We start from the raw sequence: 26236 nt of genomic DNA, 5'->3' as shown, positions 1-26236 counted from the left end.
CAGATGGAAACACCCTCTTGATTACTCACACATCCCAATATCTTGTGGGTGGGGCTGGCTGTCCATCTAATGTGTATGAAGACCTCTCTATTTTACCTCAATGGCAAATGTCACTGGAGAGAAGGATCAGGCTGTTGGTTTTCAACATGCCGATCATTTTGTTCTCAGAGGAGATAATCCTCCATCTTCTGGTGTCTGGTAGCAGATTACTCCCCTCTTTCCATTGAGAACACATACACACATGGCAAAGAGTGCATGGAGGGACCCCAAGAGATTCAATATCAGGAATATGTACAACCAGTCAATAAGAAATGTGCATGCAGTAATGTGCTAAGTGCCTGCTGATGGCTACTGCAGTCTGCTGCCAGCCAAAATGTTATCATTTAACTCTACAGCTGTGCAAAAGGAAGAAGGGGATTTGAGCTCTGTAACAGAAATTGGAGATTCAAGTGGATAATCTCTCTAATTATTTCATCCAGATCCGTTTAAACTCATTTTGAAAGGTTTGGTGAAGGGGAAGTTGCAGCCGGACTTATGTCACATGGAATGAATTGCCAACCATGCCAACCATGTGATACATGGTTCAGCTGAGTTTATCAAGAGGTTGGTTCCATCTGGGGCATTTAGATAGGATATGCCCTAAATGTCCCATAGGTGAAGGTCTCACCCAAGGGATCTTCTCCTATCTCGAGGATGAGGTCCCAAAGTCAATAGAGATCAATTGTATTCTCAATGGAAAGAGCGAGTAATCTGCTGCCAGACACCACTGGGTGGAGGATTATCTTCTCTGAGAACAAAGTCATCAGCATGTTGAAATCCATTGTAGGAAGAATGAATGTTTAGCCAACAACTATCTAAAATGAATAGCTTAACAGCAAAGTCCCATCTCTGCTGATGGTGAAACTTTTTTGTGGACACAGTGGATACCCCTTGTGAAGGTTGCAGGACTGGGTACATTATAAAGATATTTTTTGAAAGATCTCTCTTAGAGTTGAGCGGACACCTGGATGTTCGGGTTCGGCAGGTTCGGCCGAACTTGAAAAAAAAGTTCGGGTTCGGGACCCGAACTTGACCCCGAACCCCATTTAAGTCAATGGGGACCTGAACTTTTGGCCACTAAAATGCCTCTAAAATAGCCCTGGAAATAGCTAGAGGGCTGCAAAAGGCAGCAAAATGTGCTTAAGAGCATGGAAAATGCTCTGCAAACAAATCTGGATAGGGAAATGAATAAAAAAAACATAAAAGACCTTAAAAAAAAAAATTAGGAATGATGTAGGAGGAAGAGGTTGAGGAGGCGGTGAATGGGTGGATGTGGCGCTGTAGGCTCACGTGGCGGTCTAGGTGGAAGCGGCGGCAAAGGAGGAATAGGTAGCCAACACAGATGTGTGTTATTTTGTATTTTACATAGGGGTAGCCCCCAAAATATTGGGACATATAAAAAAAAAAAAAAAAAGGAATAAGTGCACTTGAGTACAAGGATGGATGGTTGAGGCTGTTAGAACTGTCTATTCTGCACAAGGTACAGACAAGTCTTGTGGGATCCAAGCCTGGTTCATTTTAATGAACGTGAGCTTGTCCACGTTGGCTGTGGACAGGCGGCTGCGTCTGTCTGTAATGACACCTCCTGCCGGGCTAAATACACGTTCAGAGAGTACACTGGCGGCAGGGCAGGCCAGCACCTCCAAGGCATACAGGGCAAGCTCTGGCCATGTGGACAATTTAGAGACCCAGAAGTTGAATGGGGCAGAACTATCAGTCAGTACGTGTAGGCGTGTGCACACGTACTGTTCCACCATGTTGTTCAAATGCTGCCTCCTGCTAACACGCTCCTTATCTGCAGTTGGGGCCGGTTGTTGCGGCGAGGCGACAAAGCTTTTCCACATGTCGGCCATGCTAACCCTGCCTTCTGAGTCGCTGGCGCTGACACAGCTGCGTTGGCGACCTCTTCCTCCTCCCCTACCTTCGCCTTGTGCTTCCACTTGTCCCCCGGCATCAGTCAGGAATGCTCTCAGAAGCGCGTCTACCAGCGTGCGCCTGTAGTCGCGCATCTTCCGATCACACTCCAGTGAGGGAATTAAGGACGGCACATTGTCTTTGTAACGGGGATCCAGCAGGGTGGCCACCCAGTAGTCAGCACATGTTAAAATGTGGGCAACTCTGCTGTCGTTGCGCAGGCACTGCAGCATGTAGTTGCTCATGTGTGCCAGGCTGCCCAGAGGTAAGGACAAGCTGTCCTCTGTGGGAGGTGTATCGTCTGCGTCTTCCGTATCCCCCCAGCCACGCACCAGTGATGGGCCCGAGCTGCGTTGGGTGCCACCCCGCTGTGAACATGCTTCATCCTCATCCTCCTCCTCATCCTCCTCATCCTCCTCATCCTCCTCATCCTCCTCCTCATCCTCCTCATCCTCCTCCTCCAGTAGTGGGTCCTGGATGGCCAAATTTGTACCTGGCCTCTGCTGTTGCAAAAAACCTCCCTCTGAGCCACTTCTAAAAGACTGGCCTGAAAGTGTTAGAGATGACCCCTCTTCCTCCTCCTCCTCATCCTGGGCCACATCCTCTTCCATCATCGCCCTAAGTGTTTTCTCAAGGAGACATAGAAGTGGTATTGTAACGCTGATAACGGCGTCATCGCCACTGGCCATGTTGGTGGAGTACTCGAAACAGCGCAACAGGGGACACAGGTCTCGCATGGAGGCCCAGTCATTGGTGGTGAAGTGGTGCTGTTCCGCAGTGCGACTCACTCGTGCGTGCTGCAGCTGAAACTCCACTATGGCCTGCTGCTGCTCGCACAGTCTGTCCAGCATGTGCAAGGTGGAGTTCCACCTGGTGGGCACGTTGCATATGAGGCGGTGAGCGGGAAGGCCGAAGTTACGTTGTAGAGCAGACAGCCGAGCGGCGGCAGGATGAGAATGCCGGAAGCGCGCACAGACGGCCTGCACTTTATGCAGCAGCTCTGACATGTCGGGGTAGTTGTGAATGAATTTCTGCACCACCAAATTCAGCACATGCGCCAGGCAAGGGATGTGCGTCAAACCGGCTAGTCCCAGAGCTGCAACGAGATTTCGCCCATTATCGCACACCACCAGGCCGGGCTTGAGGCTCACTGGCAGCAAACACTCGTCGGTCTGTTGTTCTATACCCCACCACAACTCCTGCGCGGTGTGGGGCCTGTCCCCCAAACACATCAGTTTCAGAACGGCCTGCTGACGTTTACCCCTGGCTGTGCTGAAGTTGGTGGTGAAGGTCTGTCGCTGACCAGATGAGGAGGTGGTAGAAGAGGAAGAGGAGGCAACAGGAGGCAAAGAATGATGCCCTGCGATCCTTGGCGGTGGAAGGACGTGCGCCAAACAGCTCTCCGCCAGGGGCCCAGCCACCACTACATTTACCCAGTGTGCAGTTAGGGAGATATAGCATCCCTGGCCGTGTTCACTGGTCCACGTATCTGTGGTTAGGTGGACCTTGCCACAGATGGCGTTGCGCAGTGCACACTTGATTTTATCAGATACTTGGTTGTGTAGGAAGGGCACGGCTCTCCTGGAGAAGTAGTGGCGGCTGGGAACGACGTACTGTGGGACAGCAGGCGACATGAGCTGTTTCAAGCTGTCCGTCTCCACCAGCCTGAATGACAGCATTTCAAAGGCCAGCAGTTTAGAAATGCTGGCATTCAGGGCCAGGGATCGAGGGTGGCTAGGTGGGAATTTACGCTTTCTCTCCAAGGTTTGTGAGATGGAGAGCTGAACGCTTCCGTGTGACAAGGTGGAGATGCTTGGTGACGGAGGTGGTATTGTTGGTGGCACATCCTCTGTTTGCTGGGTGGCAGGTGCCAACGTTCCTCCAGAGGCGGAGTAAGAGGCCGAGGCAGCAGCAGAAGAGGGAGCAGGAGGGGCCTGAGCCCTTTCTTGGTTTGAAGGTGCTTACTCCACTGCAGCCCGTGTCTCGCATGTAGATGCCTGGTCATGCAGGTTGTGCTAAGGTTCAGAACGTTAATGCCTTGCTTCAGGCTCTGATGGCACAGCGTGCAAACCACTCGGGTCTTGTCGTCAGCACATTGTGTGAAGAAGTGCCATGCCAGGGAACTCCTTGAAGCTGCCTTTGGTGTGCTCGGTCCCTGGTGATGGTGGCCAGTAGCAGGCGAACTGTTTTGGCGACGGCTGCTCTGCTTTTGCACCACTGCTCCCTTTTTTGCTACGCTGTTGGCTCGGTCTCACCACTGCCTCTTCCTCCGAACTCTGAAAGTCAGTGGCACGACCTTCATTCCATGTGGGGTCTAGAACCTCATCGTCCCCTGCATCGTCTTCCACCCAGTCTTGATCCCTGACCTCCTTTTCGGTCTGCACACTGCAGAAAGACGCAGCAGTTGGTACCCGTGTTTCGTCATCATCAGAGACGTTCTGGAGTGGTATTCTCATGTCCTCATCAGGAAACATAAGTGGTTGTGCGTCAGTGCATTCTATGTCTTCCACTCCTGGGGAAGGGCTAGGTGGATGCCCTTGGGAAACCCTGCCAGCAGAGTCTTCAAACAGCATAAGAGACTGCTGCATGACTTGAGGCTCAGACAGGTTCCCCGATATGCACGGGGGTGATGTGACAGACTAATGGGCATGGGTTTCAGGCGCCACCTGTGCGCTTTCTGCAGAAGACTGGGTGGGAGATAATGTGAACCTGCTGGATCTGCTGTCGGCCACCCAATCGACTAGCGCCTGTCCTTGCTCAGGCCTTACCATCCTTAGAACGGCATTAGGCCCGAACAAATATCGCTGTATATTCTGGCGGCTACTGGGACCTGAGGTGGTAGGTTCAGTAGGACGTGTAGCTGTGGCAGAACGGCCATGTCCTCTCCCTGCACCAGAGGCTCCACCAACACCACCACTACGACCATGACCGCATCCCTTATTAGATGGTTGCCCCATAGTTAGCGTTCACCAAGCAAAGTAAAAAGTGGTTGAGTCTGTTAAAAATAATTATCCGCCAATAAAAACCCTGATGTAGGGTATTGCACTCAATTATTATTATTTTTACTCTATATGACAGCGGTATTTGTGGCCTAAATTTCACAGTAACTTATGCACCTCTAATCTCAGATGTGCAGTATATCAGAGTTTTTTTTTTAACCCCAGTAAGCAAAAGCCGTATTTGTGGCCTAAATTTCACAGTAATTTATGCACCTCTAATCACAGATGTGCAGTATATAAAACACAGTGTTTTTTCCACCCCAGTATGCCCCAGCATGCGAAAGACGTATTTCTGGCCTAAAATGAACAGTCCCTTATGCACCTATAATCCTAGATGTGCACTATATGAAACAGAGGTTTTTTTTCACCCCAGTATGTGTCAGTATGAGAAAGCCGTATTTCTGGCCTAAATTGAACAATCACTTATGCAGCGATAATCCTAGATGTGCACTATATATGAAACAGAGTTTTTTTTTAACCCCAGTGTCTCAAAGGACTTGCAGACATGCAGATATCCTGTGCTGGTGCACTATCGTTGCATAAAATGGCTGCCGATTATGTATTAACTAACTGAAGGAAAAAAAGTTCGTTTTTTTAGTAGTAGTTGGCTCAGGCCAGGCTTAAAACAATTGTGCACTGCACCCACAAAACACATTTGCTGTAGATCGCTGAGTAAAGAAGCAGTTCTTCATAAGATTCGTCCCTAATCTCTTCCTCACAGCAGCTGCAGCCTCTCCCTACACTAATCCGAGCAGAGTGACGGGCGGCGCTACGTGACTCCAGCTTAAATAGAGGCTGGGTCACATGCTGCACTGGCCAATCACAGCCATGCCAATAGTAGGCATGGCTGTGATGGCCTCTTGGGGCAAGTAGTATGACGCTTGTTGATTGGCTGCTTTGCAGCCTTTCAAAAAGCGCCATAAAAATCGGCGAACACCGAACCCGAACTTTTACGTAAATGTTCGGGTTCAGGTCCGGGTGCCGAAAAACCTAAAGTTCGGTACGAACCCGAACTTTACAGTTCGGGTTCGCTCAACTCTAATCTCTCTCTTGACCCTTAATATCTTGTCAGATAGTAAGGTCAAAGTCATCTTTTCTCCAACTAAAATAACCCTAATGTATTAACTGCATATGCAGAAATCATTTTGGGAAACTTTTTGACTCCAGTTCCTTGAAGACATTGAAAGTTAAACTCAATGTTTACAGTTTATTGCAAGGAACAGAAAAGATACCCGACATCCTCCATCTTTTCATCCTTCGCAGGTTGCATTCCGCACAGAGCACTTCACGCTCAGCCTGTGAAATATTACAGGATTCTACATTCATTTGTCTTTTTATACTGTAAAGTACCCTGACCTAGTTTTCTTGCGACTTACACTTAAATTTTAATGCCATCCCACGCCACGAAATGATCGCGCGCTCCGAAAAATGTATTGTTTGGGAAGTGGAGAAGCTCTCCTTGGAGAAGGACAAAACAAAACAGAGAAGGACAGTTTTATCTGCGGAAAGAGCTTAGTTTTGCTAAGTCAGGATCAGTCACCGACCCGTTGACAGGTGGGAGGCGAGGCAGACTCCGTGCTGGCTTATTACGGCAAGAAAGATTTTCTGACCTACTGAGTCGTGAGAAGGTATTTAGGATTGTTATGGTGGCATTTTAAATGATGATAGCCCTAGCATCCACTCTTCAGATTGTCAGCCAAGTATGTTTTTCATGCACAAGGTCGTTGAATTCTTTTTTGTGTTCAATGAACTTTTTTGTGAGCCCATATATTAGTGTCAGTATTTTGGGCATCGTCAATAGAATAACTTCGGAGTTACTCTATAAGATTAACAGAAAGCAGATGTCAATTCTCCTGGTTCAGTCCCCGTTACATAAAATCTTAGGCAAATCCTCAGAAATGCACGTAATTGTTAGAGTATTATTGAAAACTCTAAGGAAAGAAAGAATATTAGATCAGGGCACATACTAAACTGAGAAAAACTTAAACTTCTTCAAAGTCCACCATCCAACTTCCAGTCTGATCTCACTTGATTAGAAACTAATAGGTTTGTAAAAGTGGATTTCCCATCATTCTCAAAACCAGCTTTATTTGATTACACAGAAGCAATATTGCAGTATTATTTCATCAAGAGATGGTGGTATAGTTTGATGATATTACTTGCAAAATGTATTGTGGTATTATGTGAGCAGTGGTATGACAGTATTATATAGGAACAGTGTAGCGGTACTATCTGAACACCATAAGGTACCGTTATGTGAAATTTATATTTTATTATTACGGCTATTATGTTTGGATTGTGCATGGCAGTATGTTATAGTCAGTGGCATGCCTAGGGTGTTTGGCACCTGGGGCAGGCCATTTCTTTGGCACCCCCCCCCCCCCAATGCTTAAAAAAAAAATGTACCCCCTCACAGTAGTATTGCCCTCAATGTACAACCTCCACAGACGTTTCGTACAGATGTGTGCCCCCTCGCAGTAGTTATGTCCACATTGTGGCCTCTCACAGTAGTTATGCCCACATTGTGCCCCCTCACAGTAGTTATGCCCTCTGTGTTCCCTTGATTGTAGTAATGCCCTCTGGCTCTGTGCCCCCTCCATAGTAGAAATGCCCATTGTGCCCCTTCACATTAGTAATGCCCTCTGTGCCCCCTCCATAGTAGAAATGCCCATTGTGCCCCCTTCACATTAGTAATGCCCTATGTGCCCCCTCCATAGTAGTAATGCCCTCTGTGCCCGCTCCATAGTAATAAAGTCCTCTGTGCCACCTCTATAGTAATAAAGTCCCCTGTGCCCTCTCCATAGTAATAAAGTCCTCTGTGCCCCCCCCATAGTAATAAAGCCCTCTGTGCCCCCTATGTATTAAAAAAAAAAAAAAACAACAACGCTCCTGAAGCTCACATACCTCTCTTCTCTGCAGGCACAGATGGCTCTGCAGCACTGTGTGGGCGGAGCTTATGCAGATTTCTGGGCCGCAGGCTCTGCCCACACAGGCCGGCAGAGCGATCTGTGCCTGTAAGCTGAATGGTGGAGTGGGGAGAAGTCTTCCTGCTTCAACATTCTGTACACCGCCGGCCTGAAGGAGGGGAGGAGTGCTGGGAGCTGAGTGGTGGGTGACAGGACCACAGCACCCAGCACCCAGCACTCCAGCAATGAGTGTTCCATCTGTATTGATGGAAGCGCTCATTGTTGCTGCACCCCCTGAGAGCCAGCACCCGGGGTGGATCGTCCCCCACGCCCCTCCTTAGTACGCCATCGGTTATAGTGGCAAAGGCATGAGATAGATAGTGACACAGTGTGGTTGACTGTGACAGTTGTGGCCGTGTAGGATGGCTGTTACCATTCATGCACCCTGCTACTGTCTCTAATGGGCTAACACAATGGCATACTTTGTATTTCTGTCCAGGTCCTCTACATTGTGCAATGCTATGATTACTATGCAACTGTTTTTACAGTAATATGCCTAGTTCACCAGCAGGTGGCAGCTTAAATGACAGAGCTATAGTTAGAGAGAATGGGACTCACCATTCCATTTTCCCCCACTCTGGGCAGAAGTGGGCCAGTCCTGCTTCTTACCAGCAGGGAGGGGCAGCAGTTTCTAGTTAGTTCTAGTTCTAAGCTAGTCTGGACCGGAGAGAAGTAAGGGAGAAGGCACGCTCAGAGGTGCCTATGTCAGCCAGAGCACCCTAAGCTCTGCTGACCATGGAAGAAGATGTCTGGAAGCCATAGGGACCAAAGGAAAGTGTTCTTCAGTCACCATAAGAGAAATTGGCAAGAGGAATTGTTCTTCGGCTGAATATAAGTCATTTTCTAAATGTGTCAGGAGGGGAATAACAGTCAACGGCACCTCTTCCAAGGATACCAGCACAGACCTACAGTACAGAAACCAGACCTAAGCAGAGTTTAGTGCAGCATAAAGAAAGAAAGTGAAGTATTTAAGCTAGCCTGTCAGTACAACAGAGAAAGAGAGAAAGCAGAGTTTCCTGTCAGCCAGACGTTTATACTTGCCCATATTCATCAAGTTATTTTGAATTTTCCACCATATAGATGATAATGATGACGAAAAACGTTCCTCCTCAGGAATACCAGAAGTATCTGCACCAGAAAATGTGTCAAACTGCGGATGAAACCCATATGCCCTAAAAAACGGCGACTTACCAGTGGACTCCTGTCTACGATTATTTATGGCAAACTCTGCCAAAGACAAAAACGAGGACTACTTTTCCTGGTTCTCAGAGACAAAACATCTTAAGTAAGTCCCCAGGCTCTGATTAGTGAGCTCCGTCTGACTGAGGATGAAAAGCCGAAGAAAAAGACAATTGTACCCCCAGCCGAGTACAGAACGCCTTCCAGAATCTGAACACAAACTGAGTCCCACGATCCAAAACCACATCAGAGGGAATGCCATGGAGTTTCACAATGTTGTCAACAAACACTTGAGCAAGTGTTTTAGCATTAGGTAGGCCAGACAATGCTATAAAGTGTACCATTTTACTAAAACGATCAACCACCACCAAAATAACTGTCTTTCCTGGCGAATTAGGTAGATTAGTGATAAAATCCATAGATAAATGAGTCCATTGTCTGGATGGGATAGGCAACGGAAGTAGGGATCCGGAAAGCCGAGTATGTGTCACCTTAGCACGAGCACAGACACTACAGGCTGACACATAATCCTCAACACACTTACGCAACCCCGGCCACCAGAATCTACGAGAAATGAGGTCGGCAGTGGATCTGCTCCCGGGGTGTCCCATAAGAACTGTACAATGATGTTCCTCAAACACCTTGTGACGCAATTCTGATGGCACAAACAATTTACCAGAGGGGCAAGAATCTGGTGCGTCTCCCTGGGCCTCTAACACCTTCACCTCTAGGTCAGGGTATAGACCGGATATCACCACCCCTTCCTATAGAATAGGACTCGGGTTTTCAAAATCACAACCTCCAGGAAAACCAAGTACAAGGCATCTGCCTTGACGTTCTTAACCCCAAGAGGATAATTGACAAGGAAATTGAATCTGGTGAAAAACAAAGACCATCTGGTCTGCCTCGGGTTCACTCGTTTAGCCGACTCCAGGTAAGCCAGGTTTTTGTGATCTGTGAACACCATGATCGGATGAATCGCCCTTTCCAACCAATGACGCCATTCCTCGAAAGCCAATTTATTGGCCAGTAACTCTCTGTTACCCACATCATAATTTCTCTCTGCGGAAGAGAGTTTTTTTAGAGAAAAAGGCACATGGTCGCCATTTACCAGGTGACTGGCCCTGTAATAAAACTGCTCCTTCTCCCACCTCGGACACATCCACTCCACGATCAAAGGTTGTTATCCCTACTTCCGTTGCCTATCCCATCCAGACCATGGACTCATTTATCTATAGATTTTATCACTAATCTGCCAAATTCATCAGGAAAGACAGTTATTTTAGTGGTGGTTGATCGTTTTAGTAAAATGGTACACTTTATATTAATGGTACACTAATGCTAAAACGTTTGTGTTTGTTGACAACATTTTGGACCGGTAGGGAGGGTCTAACATGGATAGAGATGGTAGTCATTAGTGATGATCGAGCATGCTCAGCTGAAGACCAGTTCGGTTCGAGCATCTCGATGCTCGGCACTTGGCGGAATTCGCCCGAATACCACATGTGCTCGAGCACAATGCTTGAGTCTCCGCCCCGCACGATTCTTGTCTGCTACGGAGCGAATAAACGTACAGGTAAGTACTGCCCTCACTGTAATGCCGTAGCCATGTTGGCTGCTGGCATGAGAGTGAATGGCTGGCCGGAACACGTCATCGGGTGCTATATAGCACCCGATTACGCTTGTTCGGCTCATTCTTAGTCAGGGAAAGCTGTGCTGAGGAAGGGACAGACAGTGTACGGAGTGATTTAAGAATATTTTTACCACCAAACCTTTTAAGGACTATTGTGTGTGGCAGCAGCAATCTATATTTTTAGCGCAACCTGCACTAAATTGCTAAAACTTTACAGACCCAAAAGGACTATTGTGTGTGGCAGCAATATTTATTTTTAGTGCATCCTGCGCTAAATAGTGTACTATAGTTAGGCCGCTGCAGACAGCGACATTATCCGTGCCACATCTCCAGTGTAAAGTGTGCGCATCCATAAAAATATCTGTGACATCCAGTGTACTTTTTCCGCAGACGGTGTCCGCTGTGGACAGTGACATTAGCTGCGCCACATCTCCAGTGTAAAGCGTGCGCATCCAAAAAATATCTGTGACATCCAGTGTACTTTTTCCATAGACGGTGTCCGCTCATGGCAGTGACATTACCAGAGCCACATCTGCAGTGTTACGTGTACGCCTAAATATATCTGTGACATATAGTGTAATTTTTATGCGGACAGTGACATTACCGGTACCTCTCCTATATAACATTTCCTCATCCCAAATACCTGCGACATTCCCTGTAATTTTTTATTAGCCACTGGTGACAGCATTGACATTATCTGCGGGATATCTCATGTGGGACGTTTACACATCCCAAATACCTTTTAACATTTTTTGGCGCATACACTTCCAAATCCTACGCTACTGTATATGTGACATACTTTCAAGCATATATAACATTTAATATGAAAAAGGTGAGCAGTAAGGGATTGAGATGTGGCCGTGATGCTGATGGTGCACGCAAAGGCTGTGGCTCTGGGCGTGTTGAAACTGTGCCTGCTGCCAGAGAACAAGAAAAACAATCATCCACAATACCTAGCTTCATGTCCCAGTTTGCAGGGCGGTGCAGGACACCACTCTTGAAGTCAGACCAGTGCGACCAGGTGGTCGGTTTAATTGCAGCGGATAATGCTTCCAGTCGGTTAAGCACCACCCTGTCTTCCACCAAGTCCAGTCTTGATACTCCTTCCTCCTACCATGGAGAGTCTGGCCAAACAAGTGATCCCACACTCTGATATTCCGAGGACCTCTTTTCATCGCCATTCCTTGATTTGGCCCTCTCGCCAAGCACGCTTGAAGAGGGACAGATCTTGCGCCCTGATTCCCAAACTCTTGAGCATCCACAGTCACAAGAAGTTGATGGTGGGGAACGGCAATAACTGTTTAATGAGGTGGATGATGATGAGACACAGTTGCCAATAAGTCCACGTCAATTAGTGTCTCAAGAGGTTGATAAAGAGGATGAGACACAGTTATCAATCAGTGAGGTTGTGGTTAGGTCAACAAGTCAGGAGGATGAGCAGAGTGAGGAAGTGGAAGAGGAGGTGGTGGATGATAAAGTCACTGACCCGACCTGGGAAGGTGGAAAGCCGAGCGAGGACAGCAGTACAGAGGGGGAGGGATCTGCAGCACCGCAACAGGCTGGAAGAGGAGTGCCTCCTCTTCCCCTGTATTACGTGCTGGCCAATCCCCTGTCCAAGACGCAGGCCCGGATGCCTCCCGCCCTGCATCTGGACCTTTGCAAGTACCATCAGCGACCACATCCACTTCCATGTCCCAGCACAGCGTCCAAATGTTCTTACCCCAGGCATTAGAACGCAAGCGCAAATACCCAGCCACTCACCCACAGGCCACAGCACTAAATGCGCAGCTTTTCAAATTACTGGCCCTGGAATGTTGCCATTTAGGCTTGTGGACACTGAGGCCTTCCGCAGCCTGATGTCGGTGGACGTCCCGCAGTATGCAGTCCCCAGCTGCCATTGTTTTTCAAGGTGTGCCTTGCCCGCCTTACACCAACATGTGTTGTAACATCACATGTGCCCTGACCAACGCAGTTACTGGAAAGGGCCACTTAACAACGGACACATGGACAAGTGCATTCGGCCAGGGGCGCTACATTTCCCTGACGGCACACTGGGTAAATGTGGTAGAGGCCGGGAGCGAGTCGGACCCTGGGATGACATAGGTGCTACCGAAGCCAAGGATTGCAGGCCCTACGTCGATCAGGGTTTCAGCCAGCACTTACGTAAGTGGCTCCAACCCCCGCTTCTCCTCCTTCGCCTTCTGCTCCACTTCCACCTTCGAATTATCTGCATGTAGCACCAGTCAGCCATCAGTCAGTAGCTGGAAGCAGTGTAGCACTGCAGTGGGGAAGCGGCAACAGGCCGTGCTGAAGCTGATATGCTTAGGGGACAAACAGCACACCTCCGCAGAGCTGTGGCAGGGAATAAGAAACCAGACTGAGCTGTGGCTCTCGCCACTCAACCTAGAACCAGGCATGGTTGTGTCTAATAATGGCCGTAACTTGGTGGCGGCTTTGAAGCTCTGCAAGCTGACACACATCCCATGCCTAGCCCACGTCTTAAACTTTGTATTTCAGCGTTTTCTCAAAACCTACCCTAAGCTTCTGAGCTACTGGTGAAGGTGCGCCACATGTGTGCACATTTCCGCAAGTCATCGACAGCTTCCGCCGGTCTGTCAACACTGCAGCGGTGCTTGAAATTGCCAGCTCACCGGCTGTTGTGCGACGTGAGCATGCGCTGGGACTGCATATCTCACATGTTGGCTAGTCTTTGTGAGCAGCAGAGGGCAGTAGTGTAATACCAGCTGCAACATGGTCTTCGCCTTTCCAGTCAGCTTCCGCTATTCACAAGCGAGGAGTGGGCATGGATGTAACCATCCCACTACTGTGTCTACTCAAACGCTCGCTGCTCACAATTAAGGACTACTCTTTGCATGTGGAAGAGGTGGAAACGGGGGAAGACATTACACAGGACGATAGCCAGACCACCCTCAGTTCGTCTTCTCAGCAGAATTGGACGATAAAGAGGAGGAGGAGCAGGAGACGGTTGCCTCCGCTACACAGGGTAGTACCCATGGAAGTTTAATTCCATCTGTTCAGCGTGGGTGGGCAGAAGAGGAGGAAGAGGACAAGGAGATTGAGAGCCATCCTTCTGATGACAGCAAAGTCTTGCCTGTCTGTACTCTGGCACACATGGCTGACTTCATGTTACTATAGAAAGGGTTATAGCCAGCTCACCTCGACGTCCTGCACAGCGGTGCACGGAGCGGACTCAAGCCAGTCCTTTGAAGAAAGAAGAAAATGAAAGAAATGCTCCAGCACCATGGTGGATAATATGAAAGTCCCGGTCTTTATTGTCACCAAGAATCCAGGTGAGTACAGCAATCAGAAAACAACACTGGTGATCCCCCGGTTCCCCGGATCCCTGGATCCGGGGAACCGGGGGATCACCAGTGTTGTTTTCTGATTGCTGTACTCACCTGGATTCTTGGTGACAATAAAGACCGGGACTTTCATATTATCCACTATGGTGCTGGAGCATTTCTTTCATTTTCTTCTGACTTCATGTTAGGCTGGTCTTTCCTGCGTCTCACGCATTATACGCATTTTAGACCACACGGATTACTGGTGGCTCACCCTTCTCGACCCCCGCTACAAAGAGAACTTCTCATCTCTCATTCCTCTGGTGGAGAGGACGAGCAAAATGGTGCAATACCAGAAGGTCCTTGCACATACACATAGCAGTTCCAACAGAGGCAGGGCAACACTCACCAAAGCCTGGGACAGTTTCATGACACCCCGCCAGCACCCTCACCCTTGTGCGGGGCCTTCTGTCACAAGGAGAGAAAAATTTTGGAAGATGGTAAAGGAGTACATAGCAGACCGTGTCAGCGTCCTCAATGATCTCTCAGTGCCTTACAACTACTGGGTGTCCAAGCTGGACACGTGAAACAAACGCGCACTCTACGCCTTTGAGGTTCTGGCCTGCCCTGCCGCCAGCGTTTTGTCTGAGCGGGTATTTAGTGCTTCTGGTGGTATTATAACAGATAAGCTTATCCACCTGTCAACTGAAAATGCTGACAGATTGACTCTTATAAAAATGAACAAGGTCTGGATTAACCCTGACTTCTTGACTCCACCAGAGGAAAATGGCTGAACATAAAGGCACTTTACATGTGTTGTTTATAATGTACAGAATGCACTGTATTCCCATGCACCCCTTCCACCACAAAAAAAGGGTATATGGTTGAATCTTCGTTTTCTCATTCTCCTCCTCCTCTTCTATCATATCAACATGCTTATTTGTCGCATATAATGTCCTTGCATATATGCCCTCGCATCTAATGTTTTACAGGGTCAGCTCACCGGCAGGCACTCGCATATAATTATTTTGAGGTTCAGGTCACCTGCATGCCCTTGCATATATTTGTTTAGAGGGTCAGCTCACCAGCAGGCCCTCAACTACAATCTTTTACATGGTCAGCTCACCTGCAGGCCCACGCATATAATGTTTTACAGGGTCATCTCACCTTCAGGCCCTCGCATATAATTTTTTTGAGGGTCAGCTCGTCAGCAGGCCCTCACCTATAATCATTTACTGGGTTAGCTCACCTGCAGGCCCATGCAAATAATGTTTTACAGGGTCAGCTAAACTTCAGGCCCTCGCATATAGAGCACACAGCCGGCAGTAAAGGGGGCGTGGCCAGCACAGTGACGTTTCGTTTACAGGTTTGTAAACGACCTTTATCAGAGCAGGGAGAGAAGCTGACATCACAGGTCATGTGACCCTCAGTGAAATCTGAGAAACCAGGCACTGAAGATAAAGTGAGTGAATTGGAAAGCTGTTGCATTTGCCCAGTTAGGAACATAGAAAGAACAAAAAAATAACTTGGATAACCCCTTTAATGTTTTAGAGGGTCATCTCAGCAGCAGGCCCTTGCGTATAATTTTTTCGATGGTAAACTCAGCAGCAGACCCTCACCCATAATGTTTTAGAGGGTCAGCTCAGCAGCAGGCCCTCGCCCCTAATGTTTTAGATGGTCAGATGAGCAGGCCCTTGCTCCAAATGTTTTAGAGGATCACCAGCAGGCCATCAATCATAATTTTTCAAGGGTGTGTATGATGCCCTCCTTTATGTGTAACAAAGGGTGTATTGGAGTGCCAGTTCCTTGTAATTTTTGGCAGACCCTTCACCTAGTGCATAGGCTTTATGAGTGTAGGAGTCCCACTACCTGAACAATTGTACCACAATGTGAATGAGGCCCTCCTTTATGTGATATACAGGTTATATCGGAGTGCCTGTTCCTTGTCATTTTTGGCAGCACTTGCACTTTATATAAAAGTAAATATACAGGAAAGAATGTTTCCTAACAATTTTTCCTCTAAAATCGATTTTAGCTTTGGTTTTGTGCGTATTATTGTCAGTCTGTAAAAGTAGTGTACTACTCAGACAACATCGTTCCCAGCAGCGACCTGGATGCATTCAGATATCCTCCCCATGCTGTTCCAGAACCATTTCGGTGGTGTTTCCATCAATTTCTGACCTTTACCTATGAACCAGGCACCCTCCCTTCTTCAGAGCAGGGGGTGCCTGGTTTAATGCTCGGGTTCGGCCAGAGCAGGGGATCATGCGGCTGTGAGACGTAGTTGCCACGTCTCCTGTCCCCTGGCCAGCCAGATTTAGCAGCATGTGCTCCAGGACATGAATCAGTGGAATAACGTTGTTCATACTGTAGTCCTGGCAAATTACAAATAAAGTCCTCCTCAAAGGGCCCAAGCAAATGGCAGGTGTCACGCATGAGCTGCCACTGGCTAACATCAAAAATACACAGGGGAGTATCTCTGTCCTCCTGTATCATCAAGAAATTGTTTATGGCCTTTCTCTGTTCATAATATTGGTCCAACATATGGAGAGCGGATTTCCAATGAGTGGTAACGTCACATATCAGCATATGTTGGGTGATGCCGTTCTGCCGCTGCATCTCAAGAAGGGTGTGCTTTGCTTTATACGAGTGGCTGAAGTGCATGCATGCATGCAAGATGTCTTGCAGATGGGTGGAAGACTTCAAGAACTGCTTTACCACCAGATTGAAAATGTGCGCCATACAGGGCGCATGGCTCAGCCCTCCTTGACTCAGGACCGACACAATGTTCTTCCCATTGTCGGTCACGATGGTTCTTATACAGGGAGTGCAGAATTATTAGGCAAGTTGTATTTTTGAGGATTAATTTTATTATTGAACAACAACCATGTTCTCAATGAACCCAAAAAACTAATTAATATCAAAGCTGAATATTTTGGAAGTAGTTTTTAGTTTGTTTTTAGTTTTAGCTATTTTAGGGGGATATCTGTGTGTGCAGGTGACTATTACTGTGCATAATTATTAGGCAACTTAACAAAAAACAAATATATACCCATTTCAATTATTTATTTTTACCAGTGAAACCAATATAACATCTCAACATTCACAAATATACATTTCTGACATTCAAAAACAAAACAAAAACAAATCAGTGACCAATATAGCCACCTTTCTTTGCAAGGACACTCAAAAGCCTGCCATCCATGGATTCTGTCAGTGTTTTGATCTGTTCACCATCAACATTGCGTTTAGCAGCAACCACAGCCTCCCAGACACTGTTCAGAGAGGTGTACTGTTTTCCCTCCTTGTAAATCTCACATTTGATGATGGACCACAGGTTCTCAATGGGGTTCAGATCAGGTGAACAAGGAGGCCATGTCATTAGATTTTCTTCTTTTATACCCTTTCTTGCCAGGCACGCTGTGGAGTACTTGGACGCGTGTGATGGAGCATTGTCCTGCATGAAAATCATGTTTTTCTTGAAGGATGCAGACTTCTTCCTGTACCACTGCTTGAAGAAGGTGTCTTCCAGAAACTGGCAGTAGGACTGGGAGTTGAGCTTGACTCCATCCTCAACCCGAAAAGGCCCCACAAGCTCATCTTTGATGATACCAGCCCAAACCAGTACTCCACCTCCACCTTGCTGGCGTCTGAGTCGGACTGGAGCTCTCTGCCCTTTACCAATCCAGCCATGGGCCCATCAAGACTCACTTTCATTTCATCAGTCCATAAAACCTTAGAAAAATCAGTCTTGAGATATTTCTTGGCCCAGTCTTGACGTTTCAGCTTGTGTGTCTTGTTCAGTGGTGGTCATCTTTCAGCCTTTCTTACCTTGGCCATGTCTCTGAGTATTGCACACCTTGTGCTTTTGGGCACTCCAGTGATGTTGCAGCTCTGAAATATGGCCAAACTGGTGGCAAGTGGCATCTTGGCAGCTGCACGCTTGACTTTTCTCAGTTCATGGGCAGTTATTTTGCACCTTGGTTTTTCCACACGCTTCTTGCGACCCTGTTGACTATTTCGAATGAAACGCTTGATTGTTCGATGATCACGCTTCAGAAGCTTTGCAATTTTAAGAGTGCTGCATCCCTCTGCAAGATATCTCACTATTTTTGACTTTTCTGAGCCTGTCAAGTCCTTCTTTTGACCCATTTTGCCAAAGGAAAGGAAGTTGCCTAATAATTATGTACACCTGATATAGGGTGTTGATGTCATTAGACCACACCCCTTCTCATTACAGAGATGCACATAACCTAATATGCTTAATTGGTAGTAGGCTTTCGAGCCTATACAGCTTGGAGTAAGACAACATGCATAAAGAGGATGATGTGGTCAAAATACTCATTTGCCTAATAATTCTGCACGCAGTGTATTGAGTTGTCGAGGAGAAAGCCAGGATGTATTTTTTTATGTTGAACGCAGAGCAAACTATGTGCAGAAGAGCACTGTGAATTGTCCCTGCAGTGGAGGCTGACGACACTGTGGAGGATGAGGAGGCAGAGGCAGACATTGTCGCAGGACCAATGGCGTGAGAATGTGGAGGCGGAAGCTGCGTCACCTGGCCAAGTTGCTGGTGTGGCTTGGCAGGAACCACATTTATCTGGTGGGCCGTAAAGGACATATATTGTCCTTGACCGTAGTTACAGCTCCACACATCGGCACTGCCGTGCACTTTAGCAGACACCTACAGGTTCAAGGACTGGCCCACCTTCTGTTCTACATGTGTGTGCAGGGCTGGCACTGCCTTTTTCGCAAAGAAATGATGGCTTAGCACAAGCCATCAGTTCTCTGAAAGGTGCAGAGTCCACCACCAGGGAGGGACTGCAGCACCAGCAACTTGGCCAGGAGCATGTTCAGCTTCAGCGCCATTGGATGAGTGCACGCAAACTGTTGCCTCTTGGCAATCGCTCGCTGAAGGAATGACTGACGAGGAGTAGGAGGAGCATCAGGACAGGCAGATGATGGGAAGGACAGACGGCTCCCTTCGCTGAGGTGGTGGAGCCTTGACTGAATGAAATTAGGTGCGTGCCACTGGGTGATGCGGCCATCACATCGGAGCCGCGGTTCTCCCAGGCCACTTTATGGTGACGCTGCATGTGTTGATGCAGGGCCATGGTGCCAACATTGGCACCCTGCCCACGCTTCACCTTCTGTCCACAAATTCGGTAAATTGCCATGTTCACCTCCTCCAGCGGCCTAACAAAAAATTGCCACACCGCCGAGTATGCCAGTTTCTCCCCAACACTTTCACTGACTGCCTGCTACCGCTGCCTCCATGAACCCCTGCCCCTGCACCTCTACTTTCCAGGCTGGTAGGCTCCTGCAAAATGGGTAGTCTACCCCACGTATGTTTGGCTCCCGATCTCCCACTGCTGCCACCCTGCTGACCCATAGCCACGCTAGCACCCTGCTGGCTCAGCCGCTGCCTCACGCGCAAGCTGTCACCCTCTTCTCCTAATGATTATAATGAAGCACCTTCTTCACTCGGCTCCCAAGTGCGATCGGCTACATCATCATCGTCATGCACTACTGTCTTCACGTCACTGATGTCCCCCTCAACGGTCTCAGGACCAGGAGCCTGACCACTTACAACACCTGTTCCCACACGACTCTCATCATAACTACTTGCCCGAATACCGGAGGAAGCGGAGGATATCTCCTGCAGATCTTGGCTGGGCAGTAGCTGCTGACTGTCCTAATCCTCGCTGAAAAGTGGAGCCGAGCCTACGGCATACAATACTTCTTGCGCTGAGGGAACAGAAAATGACAGAGGCAGATTGAGGACAATTGGGGGCACAGGGCCTGCTTCCGGGCCATGCCAACTAAGCATCATGTCAGAGAAACCCACCGACTCATGGCTGGGGGTATCTGATGTCACTTGCGACAAAGTCGAAGACAGAGTTGCTGGTCAAGACACAACTGCTAGATGACAACGGGAGCTTAGGCCTCTTGCTGCGACTTCTTCTTCTGCTGCTACAGAAACATTTTGGCCACTGTCCATTCCATCTGAAGGGCCTGTCAACTGTCTGTCTGACATACTGTATAATAAAATAATTAAATTAAAATTAAAATAATATCCCCCCCCAAAAAAAGCTGTAGTACAATGTAACTTCACCGCAGAATGGCAATTAAGACATATATTTTTTCAGATCAATAAACTCCCCCCCCCCCCCCAAAAAAAACAATCACCATTCACTGCAGAGCGGATAATAGGAAGTAGCTTTATTTCCGTTCAATATACCGCGTAAATGGCTGTAGTACAATGTAACCACTGCAGAATGGCAATTAAGATGTATTCTTTTTCCTATTACTACACCCCAAAAAAAAGAAATATAACAATCACAATTCACCGCAGAACGGCTAATGGGACGTACGTATCTTTCCTATTAATACACCCTGTAAAAGGCTGTAGTACAATGTAACCTCAATGCTGAACAGCAATTATGACATGTATTTTTTTCTTTTTTTCCCCCTATTAATACACCCCCAAAAATAAACACAGAACGGCTAATAGGATGTACATATCTTTCCTATTAGTACACCCTGTAAATGCTGTATCACACAGAACTTACACCCCAATAAAAAGCAAGGTTTGCTGGAATTAGTGATATATCATATAGAGCAAACAACCTAAAAGCAGCAGTATAACACCAATTTGGATCCCCAGTCAGTCCAGCAAGGTGTAATAGAATCGCTCCTATTACCCAGGCTGTACACTCCCATATTGGACCCTGTTCTCCTTTTATAGTGTAGATTATTCCTCCCTATCCTTTCCCTACACCTTGACTAATCTTTCCCTGAACTAGTAAATCGTTTTTTCAAGCACAATGTAGTCTTTCCTAGCACAGGCTGGTTGGCTGCTGATTGGCTGCATGCAAGGCATTGTGGGTGATCCCTCGTTCCCAGAGTTCTTTGCTCCATGTCCTAACATGTGCAGCAGCCATTTTAGGAAAAAATGTGATTTGTTACCATGAAGCGTGAGGAAATTTTTCAACTTTGATTCACTCATCTCTACACATGGCAGATGAGTTGAATTTTCCATGGGTCTTCAGCAGCTTCAAGTTATGCATCTGATTGTAATTTGCTACATGTTTAGATGAGATTACATTTTTATATGAGTGCAACGGGCCTACAGTGAAGGGCGTCTGGGGAATCCCTTGCCCCTTAGGAGGTTTCTACGAAATATGTCCCTCTTATAGAGCAAGTAAACGTGATGCCAGTTGCAGTTAAGCAACGAGGACCTGGAGTCCCCTTTGTAGATGGTAATGTTGGTACCCAGGGTAGGATTGCCAGAGTGATGTAGAGTGGCCTACGCTCTCTGAAGGTGTTGCATGCACGTGTCACTGTGCTCCTACCTGGATATCCTTGGATCCCAGACGTGATGTAGTCCGAAGCAGTGCAAAAAGGGTAAGTGAACTTGGGAGATGAATAAGTAAAATAAATAGAGTCCAGACTTGTAGTAACATTGAACACAGCTTTACTTGGCATAAACAGTAGTCCAAACTGTTTCCAAATGGTATCTTGGGAATCAGCAGGTATTAGCATAATCTGACAGGCAAACACTTCTCTGCAACAATCTCAGCTCTGCTATGCAGTAGCTCTCTCAGCTCTGCTATGCTTGTCTGGCTTAAATAGGAAACTCTTCCACTTCTGCTGGAACTTAGGTTAGCTGTAGTCTGTCTCTTACTTTAATCCTAGGAACTTCTTCCTGGCATCAATTTCTGTTAGTTTGGGAGGCAATGCAAGCCCAGGAGGGGACAAGCAACCAAATACGTAGATCAGGCAGTGCTCTGTTAGCCGACCCACAACCTCTCCCTAAGGAGGGTGGACTAGACCCACTTCACTAGCTAAACTCCTCCCTCTCTAAAGAGGGCTGCAATGGAACCAGAAGTTTCCACAGAAACTATCTCTGCACAGATTTGCTGCCACTTGCTGACGAACCAGGCACATAACATTTGAACATTACATTTGCAAGGGAATGAATATACACATTGCAGGAAATGGCAATAAATATAAGAGATGACACAGGATGCACCAACCAAGATAGTGGGGGTTCAAAAGGAGGTGGTAATGCCACTCTGGGGTATTACATGAGGTACCTCTCAAATGAACAGGTCTGACTAAATGTGGTGCAGGAAATTGGTTCCAAGCTGGAACTTTAATTCAATAACTCACAAAAACCCAGAGCATTGACGTCTAGACCTTTATATATTTTGGCCTATTGATGGACTTCTGTACATTATTTTGTACATTCTACTCTTTGAAAGTATATAAAAATCACAGGACTGTAAGTGTTATCAAAGTAGATAGATGAAAAAGATTTATTATAGATTTCATTTTTTTTGTCTTGGTTGGTGGGAAACTATATGCTTCTTCTCGGTTTTACTAGATGCAGATGTTATAAATTCTGCACACAGTCAACTGTAGTTTTCCTAGAAAAACAAAACATACAAAGCAAATAAAAAGTAAATTGAATTGTGGATCTCAGAGACAAAAAGTCATCTTCTAATAAATAATTGAAGAGTGATTGAAAGCAAGAATTGTTTATGACTCATAATAAACTTGGTTCCTACAGCTTTCAACCAAACACAGTGGGGATTTCCTAATAATATTGGCTGCAGACACATTGTCTAACCAAGATATAAACAATATAAATAAAGAAATCTACGTTTAATGTATGATAATCATAATTTGCATCAGATTCATCAGGGAAATGAGCGATTCAAAAACCTAATAAACCAAGAGACACAAAAGAGACGCGAGGAGTCAGTGTCAATCATGTAATGTGCTAATACATAAGGGTAGGAGTTTAAAGAAAGTCTGTCAGCAGTTTTGTACATGTTAAACTGCTGACAGCACTAGGCATATGGGCTGGAAACACCAGGAGGACAAGCATAGCTTTTGTGGAGTTTTCATTATCAGGAGTATCTGCTCCCGCAGGTGCACTGGAGGTGGAGCTTCTCTGTGAAGTGCTATCTGCATCGAGCTGCTCAGCAGCCGCTCCCCTGAGTGGCAGTTGCAGTAGTCTCCTGTTTGGATGCTACAGCTGTCACTTAAAGCAGAGGAGAGGGGCTGTGAAGCTGAGAGTATGGTACTTTACAGTGACGCTTGTACTCCAGCAAAAGCCAAAAATGAAAGAGGATGGTGCATGTGGTTGTTTATCTGGCACATCCATGTAATTGAGAAGCTTGAAGTCAAGCTTCTCAATGGACTTCCCCTGGACTTCAAGTTGCTCATTTACACGGAGTAGATAGAAAAAAGTTGTTTTGCTGCGAATTGCCTATTACAGCGGTCAGCAACCTTCGACACTCCAGATGTGGTGAAACTACAACTCCTAGCATGTTCCATTCACTTCTATAGGAGTTCTGAAAACAGCTAAGCAAGTGTGCATGCTGGGAGTGGTAGTTTCACCACAGCTGGAGTGACAGAGGTTGCTGATCCCTGGCCTATCAGATCGGAGACAAGATAACTTGAGCTTTATGGTACTACGGGTGGTTGTGGGGCATTATGGAGATGTCAGGTTCCCTATAAGTTAAACTTTGTGTACATTAAGTACATTTGCTTGAAAGTTCCAACATATCTGCCAATAGTCCCATATTGGGCCATAAAAATTATAAATAAAAGTCCCAATCCGTATGACAAAATTGTCGCAGCGGTTCCCAATTGTGAGGTGGGTAAAGATCACAGTTCAGACCATGTGTTTTTGAGGGACCGCGCGTTCCCTATCTGGAAGGTTAAACCTCTTCAGTCTTGAGGCGTCCAAGATTTCTGACCCAGGCAAATAAATCAGGTCCCCACTACCAGCACACTGAGGCACCTGTGGGATATCAGAAAGTTCGCATATAGTGAAGTACTGCAGATCACCAGAAAATTCCTTGTGCGTTTGTACTCACAAGCGCAGCTTGATATATAGACACATAGTATAGCTCCACGGCTCTCCTTTATCCACGTCTCTTCACCACCACTAAAACAAGGATTACTCCAATAGTGAAGCACCGCTAACAGGTGATTATATAAAAATGTTTATTATACTCACAAACATGAGATAAAACAAAGCAGTCAAGGCTGGTCTTTTTCAAATCTGCCAGACCTGGGTTTCGCTCCACGCTTAGTCAGGGGCGTCAACATAACCTTCCTTCCACATGTTATATACCCCCCCCCCCTCCCCCATAAACAAATCATAAAATTCAATACCCTAAAATTCATAAAACATTTATAACTAGGTTAAGACTTTTATCTTTTTATAAGACTTTTTCTTTCAGCATCTACAATCACATCCTCGGATTCCTCGGTATCGTTTTCTCTCTTTCCACCTTCATTAAATTTCAAGTTCATTCTTTCATGAAGACCGCTCTTAATCACTCACTTACTATCCTCATTCATGACGACAAAGTCCAAACACTACCCTAGTACACACCTTCCTGTTTTGATTGGTCTAAATCGTCATACCTTCTTTCAATAACACTCCACCCTCACTTCATTAGCTAACGGCCATCGATCTTTTCTTTTTTCGAAATCAGTTACTTTATTCCACTGTAAAGGGGGAATAATAATCACCAATATTTATGCAAATATCGGTAATTAATATTCATAAATAGGAGGAACCGTCTATTGATAACTCCGCCTATTTATACCTTTATATACTAATAACAATACCTTTGCTATGCTTTACACTAAATCACTACGCTAGCTGCATGTGCCTTACTAAACTATCGCCAATAAGTACACGCTACACAAAAGGGTACAAATATAACAGTATTTATTACACCAAGCAATACACTAACAATACACTACGCACGCAGTACACTACAATACACTACGCACGCAGTGCACTACAATACAGCACTAAATATACCATCCTAAACTACACTACCCATTCCCAATTCTACCCATCAACTAACTATACAATTCACACATTCAAGTATCAACAGCCCACCCGCCTGGCTACTCACTGTCCCTACGGGGTTACAAGAGGGTTCAGGGTATTGTTTGCAGAGCAGAAGCATGCTCTACAGGACCAGGGTAACCACTAGGGGTTAATCAGGGTTAGGGTTCCAGGGGTCAGTAGGGGATCAGGGGATATAGGGTTAACCAGGGATCAGGGTAATAAAGGGTTAATCAGGGGAGGTGGTGTGGATAGGGGTGGATCAGGGGTTATTCAGGGCTATGGGGGGGTGAACCAGGGGAGAGTGGGCACACAGGGACCAGGGGAGACCAGGGGAGACCAGGGGAGACCAGGGGTGACCAGGGGTGACCAGGGGTGACCAGGGGTGACCAGGGGTGACCAGGGGAGACCAGGGGTGACCAGGGGTGTCCAGGGGAGACCAGGGGTAACCAGGGGTGACCAGGGGTAACAGGGTTAGGAGACCAGGGGTGACCAGGGGTAACCAGGGGTAACCAGGGGAGACCAGGGATAACAGGGTTAGGATAAAGGGGGTGATACTTAGGGTTCTGCTCGTCCGTCCAGGGGTGGAGATGTCCGGCATAGTGATGAGCTTGAGGTGCCATATTCGTTTTCGCGATATTTCGCGAATATTCGTTAGAATATTCGTATTCTATCCTCAGAAATCGAATATTCGTACGTTAGCTAATAATATGCGCATAATATGCGCATAGTTATACGCGTAATATGCGCATATTATGCGAATTCGCAAATTTCTAAATGTCTTTAGTGTTCAGTGGTGTACTGTTCACTGTTCAAATTATACAATAAATGTTTTGAATATTCTCTATATTGCAATATAAAATCAGACTAGAACACAATGTTATTGCAATATAGCCTAGGCAATATTATTCATTTTGAATAGAAAGATTTCGAAACTACTAATGCCTTATATCCGCTTTGTTTTTTTACGAATATTATAGATATTGTAATATATCATAGATTTCGAGTGATACGAATATTCTAAAACCTGATATATCATTAATTTTATCGAATATTCGTTAACATACAAATAGCTGAAACGGCACTGACATTTTCGTATCATTTTGCGCATGCGCGTGATTTGTTCAAAACCGGAAGTAAGCGCCGTTTTCAACCAGAATTCAACTTGCGTCAGTTTTGTGCGGTTGAAAACTTTATGCGCTCAGTTTTTACGATGGTGGCCAGCAAGTTCACTAAAGCTGAGGAGGAGCTGATCGTCATAGTAAGTATAATCTAATTGAACATTTGTTCGCATACACGCTTGTTTCGCATATCTTAGT

The sequence above is a fragment of the Bufo bufo genome, chromosome 5 (genome assembly GCF_905171765.1).
Source record: "Bufo bufo chromosome 5, aBufBuf1.1, whole genome shotgun sequence".
NCBI classification, from domain to species: domain Eukaryota; kingdom Metazoa; phylum Chordata; class Amphibia; order Anura; family Bufonidae; genus Bufo; species Bufo bufo.
This window is presented reverse-complemented; position numbering follows the sequence as displayed.